Source organism: Bubalus bubalis, chromosome 5 (genome assembly GCF_019923935.1).
Source record: "Bubalus bubalis isolate 160015118507 breed Murrah chromosome 5, NDDB_SH_1, whole genome shotgun sequence".
In the NCBI taxonomy this organism is placed as follows: domain Eukaryota; kingdom Metazoa; phylum Chordata; class Mammalia; order Artiodactyla; family Bovidae; genus Bubalus; species Bubalus bubalis.
Window position 1 is genome coordinate 37,687,508 of NC_059161.1, and position 13,867 is coordinate 37,701,374.

The following is a 13,867-nucleotide window of genomic DNA, read 5'->3' on the forward strand; positions in this document are numbered from 1 at the left end:
TTATGTTAGAAGTATCAAAAGATATTTGAAAATAACCCACACGTTTTCAAGCACAATGTGTCATTTACCAAGAGAGATCTTTGACTTAAGAGATTTTCTTTTTTTTAAGGAAAAGATTGGTGTCTACTAATGAATCCATGAACTTCTGTTTATTAACTCATTGTAATTCTATTTTTGTCATGGCCTTCAGGAAGCTACCAGATGGGTTTTGTGCTCAGTGGTGGCACATTCCCTTGACTCTATTTTTAAATATTATTTTTCTTTCTATGCATTCCCCTTTTTCAGACAGCCCTTTCCCCTATACAGACTTTATTACTTAAAAAAATTATTAACTTTACTCCTACTTTAATGCTATAGTTCTATTGCTTGTATGGTTCAATGTAATCTATGTCAAATCATTCTGTGGACAGGTGGAGTTTACATTCTGTATGAAAGGTTCAATAGCTGTTGGCTGGATGGCGAGTATGAGGAGTTTAGCAGTGGTGCAAATCTTCTGAAACCCTTAGTGTAGAAATTTAATTTTGATGTTTTAATGTCTCTACTTATACAGAGGCTTTTTAACATCCAATTCTGTATTGAATTCAGGGGGGGAGGAATCAAATTTTACTTTAAATTTCTGCTAGCAAATCAAAAAGCATATCATAACCTTGTAAAATAGTGATGCCTGGCATGATAATTACCCATATTACTGTAGAATTAATATTTTGTTAAGTACTTAATTGTACCTCACGTGAACAGTTGTGTACTTTTCTTTTGACTTGAATCTAAACCTGATTTTTAAAAATCGCTAGCAGAGCGCGTGTGTTCTCCGGGTTTTTGAATTCCAATAACCCTCCTTCAAGGGAAACTCCCAAGGGGGACCTCGGTTGGTTAACTCCGGGGCGATACAAAGCATTTTGTTCCTTTACTCACGGCCCTTACTCGGTCTCCCAAGGAGACAAGTTGAATGCCCACTAAGTCATGCTTTTCCATTACTCATTCCGCCTTTTTTCCCAAGGTGGCGTGTGGGAGGTGTTGTGCTCGGGCTCGCTAAGAATAGGCCGGCAAGCTTTCTGCGGGATAGTACACTCATCCTTTTGCGTGTTTCAGCTCCGACTGCGCAGTGTTCCGCGGCTTCAACGTGGTGAGATGTTTTCCAAACAGACAATGACTCCCCACTCGGCTGCTTCCCACATTCGTCTCTGCCCCTCCGCAGGCGTCGGGTCCCCACAGTCCCGCCCCGCCCCACTTAGCCTTGCTTTGTCCCCTTACAAGGCGGATCACCGAGTTAGCCCAGCGCGGCTGGCTGCTGCCGACTAACGCCCTTCGGGGGTCACCCGGGAGGGGACTTTGGGCGCCGCCTTCTCCTACCCCGCACCCCCACACACTAGCTCCGGCTTCTGAGCCACCAGGGGGCGCCCAGCCGTCTCCGCCTCTCTCACCGCCTCCCTTCACCGACTCCCCCTGCGATTGGCCGGTCGCTCGGAGCTCTGCACCCTGATTGGTCGCTGCCTGCGTCAGTCGCGGGCGCCAAGGCGGACCGAGGTGACGCACGGCAGCCGGGCTTCGGGCGGTGTCCTAGGCCGCCGGCAGCAGGCGGAGCTTGGAGAGGACTGACGCTGAGCAGTCTGACGGCGGCGGTCCTGGGAGGTGCCTTCGCAGGGCTGAGCCGCTCTTCGCCGGTCGCCGCGCCCGGGTCTCCTGGACTCCCGCCCTCCGTGGCCCTTGATGCCGGGCTGGCCAGCTGTGTGATGGGGCTGCCGAGCGGCGCCCTGCGGCTCTCGGCGGCCGCTGCTCGCGCTAAGGAACGTCGGTGCCGGGTTCCCCGCGCCCCCGCGCGCCGCGGCCCTTGCTGACCCGGCCCTCCCGCCCGCCTGTCAGTCTGTCCGCAGCGCGGCTGAGGTAAGGCGGGCGGCGGTTGGCGCTGCGCCGCCAGCCTGAGAATGGGACCGCCCGGGGGGAGGGGCGGCCAGGCCGGGGGCTGGCGGGGTCCGAGCCGGGGAAGCTCCGGGCCGGGCCGGAGCCGCGAATACTGAGGGCGCTGCCCCAGCGGGGCACCGAGTGGGGCGGGGCGGGGTGGGGGAGTCTCGGTCTCGGGGGTGGGGGACCGTCCCCGGGCCAGCAGCGAGCGCCGGGCTTGGGTCCAGCGGCCTGCCGGGTCCCCCGCAGTGGCCCGCACCAGCTCTCCGCCTCCCCTGAGCCGCCAGGTTCCGGCTGTCTCCGGCGGTCAGCCGAGCCGCCGCTGCCCGTCGGTTACCCGGGCTCTTTGCGCACATTACGGCTCTCTCTGCTCTGTGCTGAAGCCACCCTTCTCATTTACCCCCATCCTCTCTCCTCCGTTAGGGTTGGCATCGAGGCTTCGTCTAGGAATGTGGTTGTGCCCTTTTGCCAGATGAAGGCAGGCGCGGGCATCGCGTGGGAGGGGGGAGCCGCTGTCGCAAGGACTGGAGAGAAGCGCGGTGGGAAGGGAGGGGGCTCGCTGGATGCTGGCCATCCGTGGCGGGGGCTGGTGTGGTCTCGGCGGTCGGCAGCCTGGGATTACTCTGGCAGCCATATTGGGAGGATGATCTGACAAATCCTTTAGGAGCCAAGTCCCGTTGCTGGAAGGCACCGAGTGGCAGCCCTGGTAGCTTTCAGGGTGACTGGCCACACCGAAGCCAAGTTGTGGGGGTTGGGAGGCTACTCCAGCGAGCTAGTTATTGTTCATGCAACACAAAACATTCCGGGCCCTAAAACCAGAATGGAACTTCGAAATCACTTTTTTCCCCCTCCTTGGGGAATCGCTAATTGAGCATCCAAGGCAAAGTGCCTTCAAGATTGCATTCTCTTTGGGGTGAAATGATGCATTTCTGTGTTCATCGTCTATGATCAGGGCTATGGACACAGAGGGATGGTGATGCCTTACTCGTACAAAGGCAGATCTGAGGATTGCTAAGGCCAATTTACCAGGGTGGAGGCCTGGAATTATCAATAGTATATTGCGTCGCCGGATGGATAGATTTTCAAAGTAGCTCAATATGCAGAGGTGAAGTCAACTGGAATAGTCTAATGATGGGAGAGGATTGCAGCAGTATTTTTGAGGACGCAGGTTGTCATGTTTGTGGAATCTCGAGGCGGCTGAAATTAGATTGTCAACAGATCCCTTGCTCACATATCTCTTTACTGTTCTAGGCAGCTGTTGTGGAGATACTGAACATATTGCTTTGTGTCTTAAATGGGTCTTTCCCAGCCCCCTGAAAGTGTAGTGGCTGGATTCAAATAGCTCTTAAGAGGTTATATCATGGTGGATATTTTATTTAAAGGCTGGCGTTTTGTCAGCTTAGCTTAGTCATAGTAAAATCTTAGCTTGTGTTCTCTAAGAAGTGAGGTGATGCTTTCTAATTAACTTGGTATGGCTGTTGGATTATGAGGCAAGTGAAATGGGTAAGGTACCACTTAAGGATGGAATATGAAGAGTGCACACATGTTAGTGTTGTAAGAAAAAGATCTGGATAGGAGCAGCAACTGCATTTAGCGTGAGCCCGTGAATCTGTCTTTTCCCACCTTCTAGGTGTGGACAGGCCTGGAGAATGGCGTGCCCACCTTTTCTGTGCTGTTGCTGTCATCCAGACTCCCTTTCTTACTGAGTACATTCCTGTGACTTAAGTGGAACTACTTAAACATTTTCAGATAAGGTTTTCTAAGAATAGTCTTAACACTTTATTTTTTATCATTAAGCTTTGCTTTTGAAACTTGGTTGAAATTTTTAAAAAATGACTTCAACAGAAACTAGTGTTTTTTGCATCTTATTAATAATGAGAGAAATACAGAATGTCTTGTTTTTAAATTCCATGCCCCAATTAAGAAATATTTCTGAGATGTAAGTTTTTACATTTATTTTATTAGTAAGCAAGATCTGAAGAATGGTGGTTAAATGTAGTCTCAGCACGTGGTAAAGTCAGACCGGAATGGGAGTCTGGGAGGCAAGATTTTGTGCAGCTCCACTCTGATGATTGTTTTTCCAAAGTTTATCCAATCAGGTACAACTTCTGAGCAGACTTTTCCTTTTCAAGACCAGAGACGAATGCAGTTTTCCTTTTTTCTCTCTTTTCTTTTTCCCACTTTGAATTTGTGCTGGGAATAAACTGCCAAGAGAAGTGCCAACAGAGGCTCTCCAAGGCCAGAGCTTTCAAGCTCACTTCCTGCTATGGTCTTGTCCCGGGTACAGAGTGAAGGACAACAAAGGGCCCCTGCTTTGTTTATAAGCGCTTCCCAGGGCTCTGAGCACACCAGGTCTTTCTCAGGAGTAAGATAGCCCTTTGGTTTTGAACCCATGTGATATAATTTCACAAGGCTCTAAAGTGAAAGGTATAGCATATCTACTTCATGTTGTTCTCTTTAAAAGGTGGTGTTGCTCAAGCAGATACTGGTGAATTTCTGGAGTTCATGAAAGCATGTGGATAAATACACATTTAGAACTTTTTCATCTAGTAGAAGGTAAATGAAGCAGATGCGGCTGTGACAGGAAAAACCTGCAAAGGATGCTTTGGACTTTTGACTTGGATTTTTTGATGACTGGCCCAGTAATTCGTTTATGCTCACTTTGACAACATTCATTCCGTGTTGAGTGTGTAGAGATGTAGTTCTTTACTCCAGGAACTTATGCTTTACCCCGTGTCTGTGGATGTGGTGAGATCAGGTTAACTCCAGCACCTTTCCGTTTTAGTACATATGGCTTAGTGTAGCACTACCCTTGCCATGGCGGTTTCTGTGATTTTCAGTCAGAGCCTCTTCCCTTTCTGTGTTGCAGTGTAATATGTATTATCTAATACTCAGTCGGTGTTTTTGTTTTGTAGTGGTTTGTATATTTGTTATAACTCACAAGATTGTAAATGGCTGATTTTAGAATATTTTTTACATTTAATATCAATTGTTTATGCCAAAGTGTATCATTCAATTACACTGTCCTCTACCATTGCTGTGTTTGAAGACATTGGTGTGTGTCTTAGTTCTTCATTCCATCTGAATTTCTGACATCATTCTGGCAGATGTCCATAACTGTATAAACAACCACCATCACAACAATAGTGACAGGATAGCTTACTTGTATTGAGCTCTTTCTGTGTGCCAGGCTCTTTTCTAACCACGTTACATTCACTCACTCAATCTTTATAACAGCCATATAAAATACATACTGTTATCCCCATTTTATAGGTGAAACTGAGACAGAGGCTAAATGATTCCCCCAAGGTCACTAGAAGTGGTTAGTGTCCACTAGGCTGAACTTCCTTTGTAACTACTCTTAACTGTAGAATTCCTTAACTTCAGCTCAAAGGTAAGGTTCATTCTGTTCCATAACTCATATTGTGGCCGTATCTTCTAACACGTCATCACCTTCAGGTCTTAAACTCTGGTAACTTAGAGCTCTCACGTTAGTCTCTTGCTATGTGTTCTCCTGCCTCAGGTCTCTGGTCCTGTTAGCCCCTTTCAGATTGTACTTCTTCATCTGCTTTTTCTCCACTGTCATTTCCAGGTGCGTTGCCTCGGCCATTTTCTTAGTAGTACTTGCAGCGTTTATTTCTTCTCATGCCAGTCTTGAGTTATTCCCATCATCCGTAGCCTCCCTTTTTAACAGTGTCGTGGAGACCCCTCACACAGTGCTGCGCGTCAGTGCCTCGTCGGGTGTCTGGGCTCGGGTCTCCCCTGAAGCTGTCTCTGGTGTCCGTCAGAGCATTTCTGCTCAGTCCCCTCTCCCGCTTTCCACAGTGGCTTTTCTAAAATCTTGATCATTTTAGTTAGGCCTGCTTACTGCCGCACAGTGAGGCAGTCTCAAGGGAAAGGTTACTCTCTCGACTTCCGCTCACCCCTGGGCTTGTGTTTTGGGTATCATTGCCTTCTTTTCGTTTGGGACTTGCTGTATTGGCTACTTCCCTTTCCCTCTTTTGCTGTTTCCCCTCAGTTTTCCCCTTGAAAACAGCAGACACAGTCCTACGTTAGGGCCTTTGCTCTGACTCTTTGTGCTACTTGAAACACTTCCCCTGAAATCTGCTTGGCTAATTCCTTCATCTGCTTCAGGTCTTTGCTTAAACTTAAACCTCACTACCTCAGCAAATCTCTCCTGACCTCATTCATGCATCTGCTTGGCACCCCTTCCCACCACACTCCTGATCCCCCCAACTTTGCTGTAATTTTCCTCCCTCATAGCACTTATATCACCTCATATTCTGTGTAACCTATTTTAATGTCCCCTCTGCCCTACTAGGGCTTCCCTTGAGGCTCAACTGGTAAAGAATCCACCTGCAATGTGGGAGACCTGGGTTCCATCTCCAGGTTTGGGAAGATCCCCTGAAGAAGGGAATGGCTACCCACTGCAGTATTCTGGCCTGGAGAATTCCATGAACTGTATAGTCCATGGGGCTGCAAGGAGTCAGACATGACTGAGAGACTTTCACTGCCCTACTAGAATGAAAACTTCTCCATGGCAAAGATGTTTGTCTGTTTTGTTCACTGATTTATCCCAGACTCCTGCAACTGCCTGTCACGTTGTAGGCATCCCATGAATAGCTGTTGAATCAAGGATAGAAACATAGAAGACTTTTGTATTAATGAAATGGGATGGGGAGGGGAAGCATTCTCCATTCCTGTTCCCTTCTGGCCATCTCTCTGCCCTCATAGGTTCTGGAAGCAGTGAGGGTACTTGCATTTCCAGTTCTTGCCTCCTCATTACTCCCCAGCCCACCGCAGACTGGCTTCCCTGATCCCCCACTTCACCAACACTGCCGGCGCGCTGATTTCCAGCCCTTTGTTATGATAGCAGGGGGCACGTTTCACGCCTGTGCAGGGCTGGAAGTACTGCTCACTTCACTCCCTCCTTTGTCTGCTTCTGTTCTGTGGGGGTGGTTTCAGTCTTCCGGGCCTTGTGCTTTTCTGGCCACTCACATGCCTATCATTTATTCAACACAAATTTTTGTGTAATTTTTAAAGACTTACTTTATTTGTTTTTAAGAACTAGAATTTTGACTACATAACATTTTCAGTGTCAAATAACAGATTAGGCATTACAGGAAAGTTTTATTTAGTTGTAATTTATATCACTTACTGCTTTGAAAAAGGTTTTGAGCAGCTTACCACAATACTGTAGATATGATGAGGCTGTTAAATATGGAGAAGAAACAAAAATCTATATGACAGGAGGAAAAAGTAAATACACAAATTACAGCAGTTTGTGTGTGCACGCACGCTCAGTTGTGTCCGACTCTTTGCAGCCCCATGGACTGTAGCCTGGCAGGCTTCTCTGTGTGTGGAATTCTCCAGGCAAGAATACTGGAGTGGGTTGCCATATATATAAAGTGTATGATATGTTATTGTAATTTAGTCTTGAAACTTTTGAAAGTCAGACAAAAAGGGAAAAGGAAATTATACAATTTTCATTCTGGTAAAAGAAAGGTAATGGTTTGTCAGGAGCATCTTTTTTCCTGGTAATGAATTCTAAAGAAATTTTAAGAGGAAAGCGTTACAGACATCCTGATGCAAAGATATACATACTAAGTGTTTTCAACAGATCTTTTAAGTAAAAGGAAGAAGTGTTCTTCAAAGACCTATTTTAAAAAAGTAATCCACCTGCTTTCCACACTGAGTATACAACATTAAAATATAACTTAAGTCTTTTCTGTGACTAATGTGGTTCGGGTATATAACTTTATGTAAAGATAAGTCTGAGTATCCCAGCAGAACACTCATTATTTAATAACTCTGGTGAGAACCTGGAATACTTGTATTTTGTGTTGTCATCTCATTGAAAACATACCTATTAAACTTTGGGTAGTGGTTTATCATGTGGCAAGACTGACACATTGTTGCCACATGGAGAAGTCTGACCTGCATTCTTGCCCAGCTAAGGAGCTACTTACCAGGCAGGTAGCTGCAAAGGTGTGGTCACAGGCAGATTTCAGAGAGAACCTTGACTCATACCAAATTTGAATTAACCTCTGATTGAAACTTCCATTTCTACATCATAGCCAAGCTGAGTTCATTTTAACCTGGACAGTTACCAGGCGTAGCTGTTGTCATCCACTTTGACAATAGAATTTAAGTGGAATATTGGGTTTTGGGTGAGTTCCCAGTGGATCTGTAAAATAAAAATTATAGGATGTGGTTTTAGTTATTAGATTGAATTAACTTACTAGATAGAGTTTAGTGTTAGCCATCCGAACAGTGAAAAATAAGAAAATAATGAAAAACTTTAATTTAGAATAGTTTATTTTAAGCCATAGGCCATAGAAGCTGTTGTTTCTGGATGGACCTCTTGGATTATGAGAATCAAATCATGTCACCAGTAAAAAGGAAGGTTCTTGATTTCTTCTTCTTCTTCTTCTTTTTTTTTTTTTTAACATCAAAGCAATGTATTAACAGAAAGCAATAATTTGAGGAGTCCTGTTCACAGACGGCGACCACGGTGACCCCCCTTCCTGCGGGTGCTGTCGGAAGGGATGGGGGTGACATCCTCAATCTGCCCAATCTTCATCCCTGAGCGGGCGAGGGCTTTGAGCGCTGACTGGGCCCCTGGTCCAGGAGTCTTGGTCCTATTTCCTCCTGTGGCCCGGAGTTTGATATGGAGGGCAGTGATGCCCAGCTCCTTGCATCTCTGGGCTACATCCTGGGCAGCCAACATGGCAGCATATGGAGAGGACTCATCTCAGTCAGCCTTCACCTTCATCCCACTAGTTACATGGCAGATGGTTTACTTGCCAGAAAGATCGGTGACGTGCACAAAAGTGTTGTTGAAGGATGCAAAGATGTGGCACGCACCAAATATATATTTTCTCCTTCAGCCGAGGCTGATGACCTGTTCTTCCTTCTTTTCCTTCCCCTTGCTAGGTGCCATTTCTGCGCGTCTTCTCCAGACTCTGCCACCGGAAACAGGTTCTTGATTTCTTAATTGCAGTGACAAGAAGACACATGTCTAATCTAAAAATTGTTTTGATTTATTTTCATAAATGGTTAAAACAGTTGGGTAGCCTAATTGAGCTAGTTTAATCTCATTTGAAACTGAAAATCTGATCTGTCAGGAAACTCTTCCTGTGCAGTCTGATTCTTGTCATTGGGTTAGAATGCAGAAAGAAGCTTTCCTAACATATGATCCATTTTGAGCTTTTGCAGCCTGACTCATGGCTGATTTTTATCCATAGAGTCAAAGACCAAGAATAGATATACATGCATACACAAAATACATATACACACAAAAATGAATTCTTACATTTTGGGGGCCATTTTATCAGTATAGGCTTGTTCAGTGACTCGGAGTATTGGATACTAAAGCCTGCTTGGTCCTCACGGAAAGTATTCAACCAAGAAGGCACAACTTCCATAATAACAAGGAAATTTTCACACCTTCCCAAAATAGGCTCATTAGCTGCAGATACTTATTTTGGGGGTATCCACTTATTCTTTGTTATCATTCTTTTTTTTTTTTTTTTTTTTTGGCTGTGTCACTCAGTTCCCTGACCAGGGATTGAACCTGGGTTTCTCGGTAGTGAAAGCGCCCTAATCACTGGACTGCCAGGGAATTCCCTAATTTATTCTTTAAAATGTATTCAGTAGAAAATGTTATCTTTTAAATAGATTGCTTGTTAATATTCTAAATTTGTGGGAATATAGCACATTGTATAAATGTTGAATTTAAAAGATTGCATTTCTTGGTTAAATCTATTTTTAGTTGTGAAAAACATACTGAACAAAGTAGCAATGTACGCGAGTTAACTGCTGACTGCAACACAGGGCAGAAAGAAATAAGTAGAAAAATGAGGAATCAACACAACATTTTTAGGGAACAATGAGATAGAAGGTATGACTTTAAGCTTAGAAAGGGGGATGTTAAGGAAGATATGACTTAATGCTTCCTGCCTCATGGTGGCCTTGACCTTGTCCTCAAAAGATATGGACTTGTAATAGGTTGGAAGGGAGATTGAGCTTCTAAGCATTACATGTTCGGTGTGCTAAGGATCTTGGTGAAGAAGGTTTCAAGTTGGACAGTGAAAACTGAGACTGGAGAAAGAGGTTGGATTGTGGAGGCCTATCAATTTTTAGGTTGTTTTCTGAGGCCTTGGGAACTAACTGAAGGCTTTTAAGAAGAGGGAATGACATGAATTGACCTCTGTTTAAGGAATATAATCCTGGCTGTTTTCTGTAAAAAAAAAAAAGGGGGGGGGTTATTACAAAACCCAGCCAACCAAAAAACTAAGATTATTTCATTCTTGTTTGTTCATTTTGCTGAAAAGTCAGTTTGAGAATTTGTCTTAGGCTCCCAATAATCCAGAGTGCTTCTGAGGGCACGAGAGAATTGCACAAGATTTAAGCAATGGGGCAAAAATTCAGAAAAATTCAAATGAATTAGATCTAAATGTTTTATTATCCCTCTATTGTTAGTGAATGCTTCTGGAATTTTTGCTCCATTCCACTTTATAATGCTTCTAATCATATGTCATAAGGAAGGAAAACTGGTCAGAGGAACAGTCTAGAACTGAGGCTATTAAGAGATTTAGAGTATGTATGGTTGCCTTTCCTACCTGCCTTTGGCTCTTTAAAACTTGGAAAATGTATTTTAATTTTTATTGTTTTCCTATAACTTCTTAAAAATATTCTGTAATTGTTATTTCTCACTGAAATTTAAACTTGATTTCAGATTTACATAATTGGTAATTTTTTTAAAGAATCAGGAGGTTTTGAAACTAATTCTTTGATGGACATCCATTATAAAAGAGATACTCTTTGTATGTAGGAAAGTAACAAAGTAACACTTGCTATAGCCCTCTTAACTGTAGTTTCTTATTTTACTGTATAAAATGTTAACTTACTTGTGAAGATAGTTGCAATTTTACAACAGGACAGTTAAATCAGAAAAAAAAAATGTGTTTAGGTTCAGGTTGTTTGGGGAAAGTAATTTTAAAACGTACATATCACTTCCAAAGAAGAATGACTGTTAAGCTATTTTAATTAGGGAGGAGTATGAAATTAATTTTATCCTTTTTCTTTTTCATCTGTCCATCTTTATTTTGAAACAGCTTGCTTTTTTATTGATACCATTCCAACATCAGTTTGTTGATACACAGTTGTTCAGTCACTAAGTCGTGTCCAACTCTTTGCGACCCCATAGACTGTGGCACACCCACTCAACCAAAATATTTTGACTCCTCTATTCAAGACCATGTGATATATGGGATTAGAAACATGACTAAAATTCTGTCTTGCCCTCAAGGAACTTTAAGCTGTTTTTCTTTATTGCTACAAAACAGCTTATTCTGCTCTAGATAAGGTTAATGAGTTGAGAAGTATTAAGTGGAGAAACATTTGCCTTTGGTTTGCAAGAATTGGAGAATCCATGACGGCTTTAAAAATAGGTAGCATATGAGAAGGTCCTGGAAGAAAAATTGGGTTTTGAGAAGAACAGGGGAGGTGGAAGAGTACACTGGGTAAAAGGAGCTTTGGAGCAAAGGCACAGGCGCAGAAAAACGAGATGCTCTCAGAAAACCCTCTCGTGGGTGGTTGTTAAGGAATGTGGATGGAAGGCAGTGTTTTGTGGGCTTGTAAAAATAGGTGGTTTATGTTACAGAACACATTGAATGCCAGTGTGGGGAGTTCAGTCGTTCCTTGATAGGCAGTGGAGAAACTTGGAGGATTTTTAAGTGAAGAAACTTGTGCTTCAGGAGTATAACACTGACAGCTTTGCATAGTGTGGATGGAGTAGATGAAAATGGCAGTAGAGTGTAGTGTGGTGGGGATAGGAGGAAGAAGGAGAAAAAGGGCTTAGGACAGTTAATAGTCTTGGGTGAGATGTATTGAAGGTGTAAAAGCGGTGGTATGATGGTGATGAGAGAGATTTTATAGGTGAAAGCCATGTAACTTGGCATTGATTAGATGGATAGGGGAAGCAAGCTCTTTGGCCTGTGGGAACAGGAGAATGGTGAGGACACTAAAAGAAATAGAAAAGACCTGGGGGAGGTGGAAAGTGACTTGAGGTTTGGGTGTGTCAAGTTGAATGAAATGCTGGGAGGATAGCTGGGTAGAAGGGTCAAACAACTGATGAAAAGTGTATGTATGGGGACATTCTGTATTAAAGATGTTAGTATTTTGGTTCCTGGTACTTTATATCAAAAGTCAGCAAGGAGATTTCAGCCTTTATTGTTTATAAGTCATTTAGCAGCAGCAGCAGCACTTCGGCAGGCCCTGGGTAGAAAACAAAAGAAGAAAGTTGTTTTTTTTTTTAATTTAAATATCCACAATATTCATTAATTGTCAACATTTGTCTCTTTTATTACCGCCTCCCTGCCCATCATGCTATTTAATTAAAGTTACTGGGTGTCTTGAGCTGTAGAGTTTTCTCTACTCTGGGTTAGGCTGTGATTGTATCTTCTGGGTATTGTTTAAATTGTTTCTTTGCTCCGGGCGTGTGTCCTGTAAATGAGTCTTGATTCTGTCAGTGTTTTTTTTAAGGGGGTGGGGTAAGAATATGTGCCAGGAGGTACTGTGTGTCTCCTGTTGGAGTGTATCAGGCGGCGTGGGCCACGTCGGTATCCCACTGTTAGTATTGTTAAGGTTGATGATCCTTTGGTTCAGATTATGTTACCCTAATTCATACAATATAATCTTCCCACATCAATCAGCCTTTCATTTAAGGCTTTTTTTTGGTAGATAGTGATGATGCAGAGAACCTTTTTGTTAGTAGGGGTGGGAAATGGTGACTTTCTATTTCTGTCATTTCTTCTGCATTTATTAGCTGGACTTTTTCCATAGAAAAGAACTTGCTCTCATTGACTATTTGACTATCCTGGAACATACAGGATACAGGGACTGGATGCGTGCTCCATTCCTGGTTTTATTTGCAGTTTTCAGAATAATGAGATTTTTGGAAGTATCGTTATGAACCTCTGAATTTATATATTTAATGTTTTGCAGTCCATATGCAGTGTGCCTGTATGTATGCATGTGTTTTTATGCTCCAGTTATCCCATCTTTGTCCAGTGGGGGCCCCTTTCAGTTGGCAGCTGTGTCTTTTCACCGTGACCCCATTCGTCTTTGATTTCATGCTTATGGTCATACTAAATGTTCCAGAATCAAACTGAAATTTCTTGCCCAGACTTGGAATTTGCCATTTTTTCAAGGAACCTAAGTTTCAAAGAGATTTTGAAGGAATAGGATGTTCACTTTAGGAAGCTATTAAAGAGCATACAAGCTGGAATATAGTCATGTAAAATGATAGCAGTGTTCTCACAGTGCATTTGGGGTTGGTTTTAAGTGCTGTAGGAAATACCAGTGATTCCTGGAATGTTTGGGTCCTCATTTGAAAGAGGTAAGACTAGAGCTTGAGCCATCAGCTAGAGAGAAAATGAAGGTTCTTGGGGGAGAAATTGTTAGAACACGTGAAAGAATGTGTGTGGGATAGTAAAGGCACTTGACCAGCCGCAGAGTACCTTGACTGGTTTTGTAAGCACTGAGGAGTAAGAAAAGTTTCTTGGATTTGGAAGTGAAATTGAAAGTCACTGCAGTAGGGTTAAGCAATTGCATAAAGTTGGGTTCTCAGCTGGAGGTTTACAACATAATTTTTAGAAAATGAAAAAAACAAAACAAAACAAGCCATATCTGGGCCCTATCTCAAAATCTGAAGTCTAGGCTCATTTACTTTTCTAAAGATCCTGTGATTGTTTTGTGCAAACCCCTTATCCTCTTTTAAAGACATGGATTAAAATTAAAAGCTCAAAGATTAGTTTCTCTATTGCATGTATGCTAGGCATGAGGTAGTAAGGACATGGATTAAGGTTAGGGCAGAGGAAATGAGAGGAGGGAAGGGATAGAAAAATGGAAATTTATGTTTTAAAAGTTTTCATGTAGTATTTCATGAATAATGTTACCACTA

General features: G+C 43.3%; 1 protein-coding gene and 1 pseudogene across 5 annotated transcripts in view; one reads left to right on the top strand and one right to left on the bottom strand.

The window, feature by feature from the left end:
• The first annotated feature begins 1,602 nt into the window (after window positions 1–1,602).
• KIF1B (kinesin family member 1B) overlaps window positions 1,603–13,867 on the top strand; it is a 152,281-nt gene continuing 140,016 nt past the window's right edge. For 2 of the 5 annotated variants that reach the window (XM_045165718.1, XM_045165719.1), the window contains exon 1: window positions 1,604–1,881. The gene's annotated coding sequence lies outside the window, so the exon portion shown is untranslated. Of the gene's footprint in view, window positions 1,882–13,867 lie in introns of all 5 variants that reach the window. The other 3 variants (XM_045165717.1, XM_045165720.1, XM_045165721.1) reach the window with 3 other exon arrangements.
• On the bottom strand, window positions 8,381–8,854 carry LOC102409606 (annotated as a pseudogene).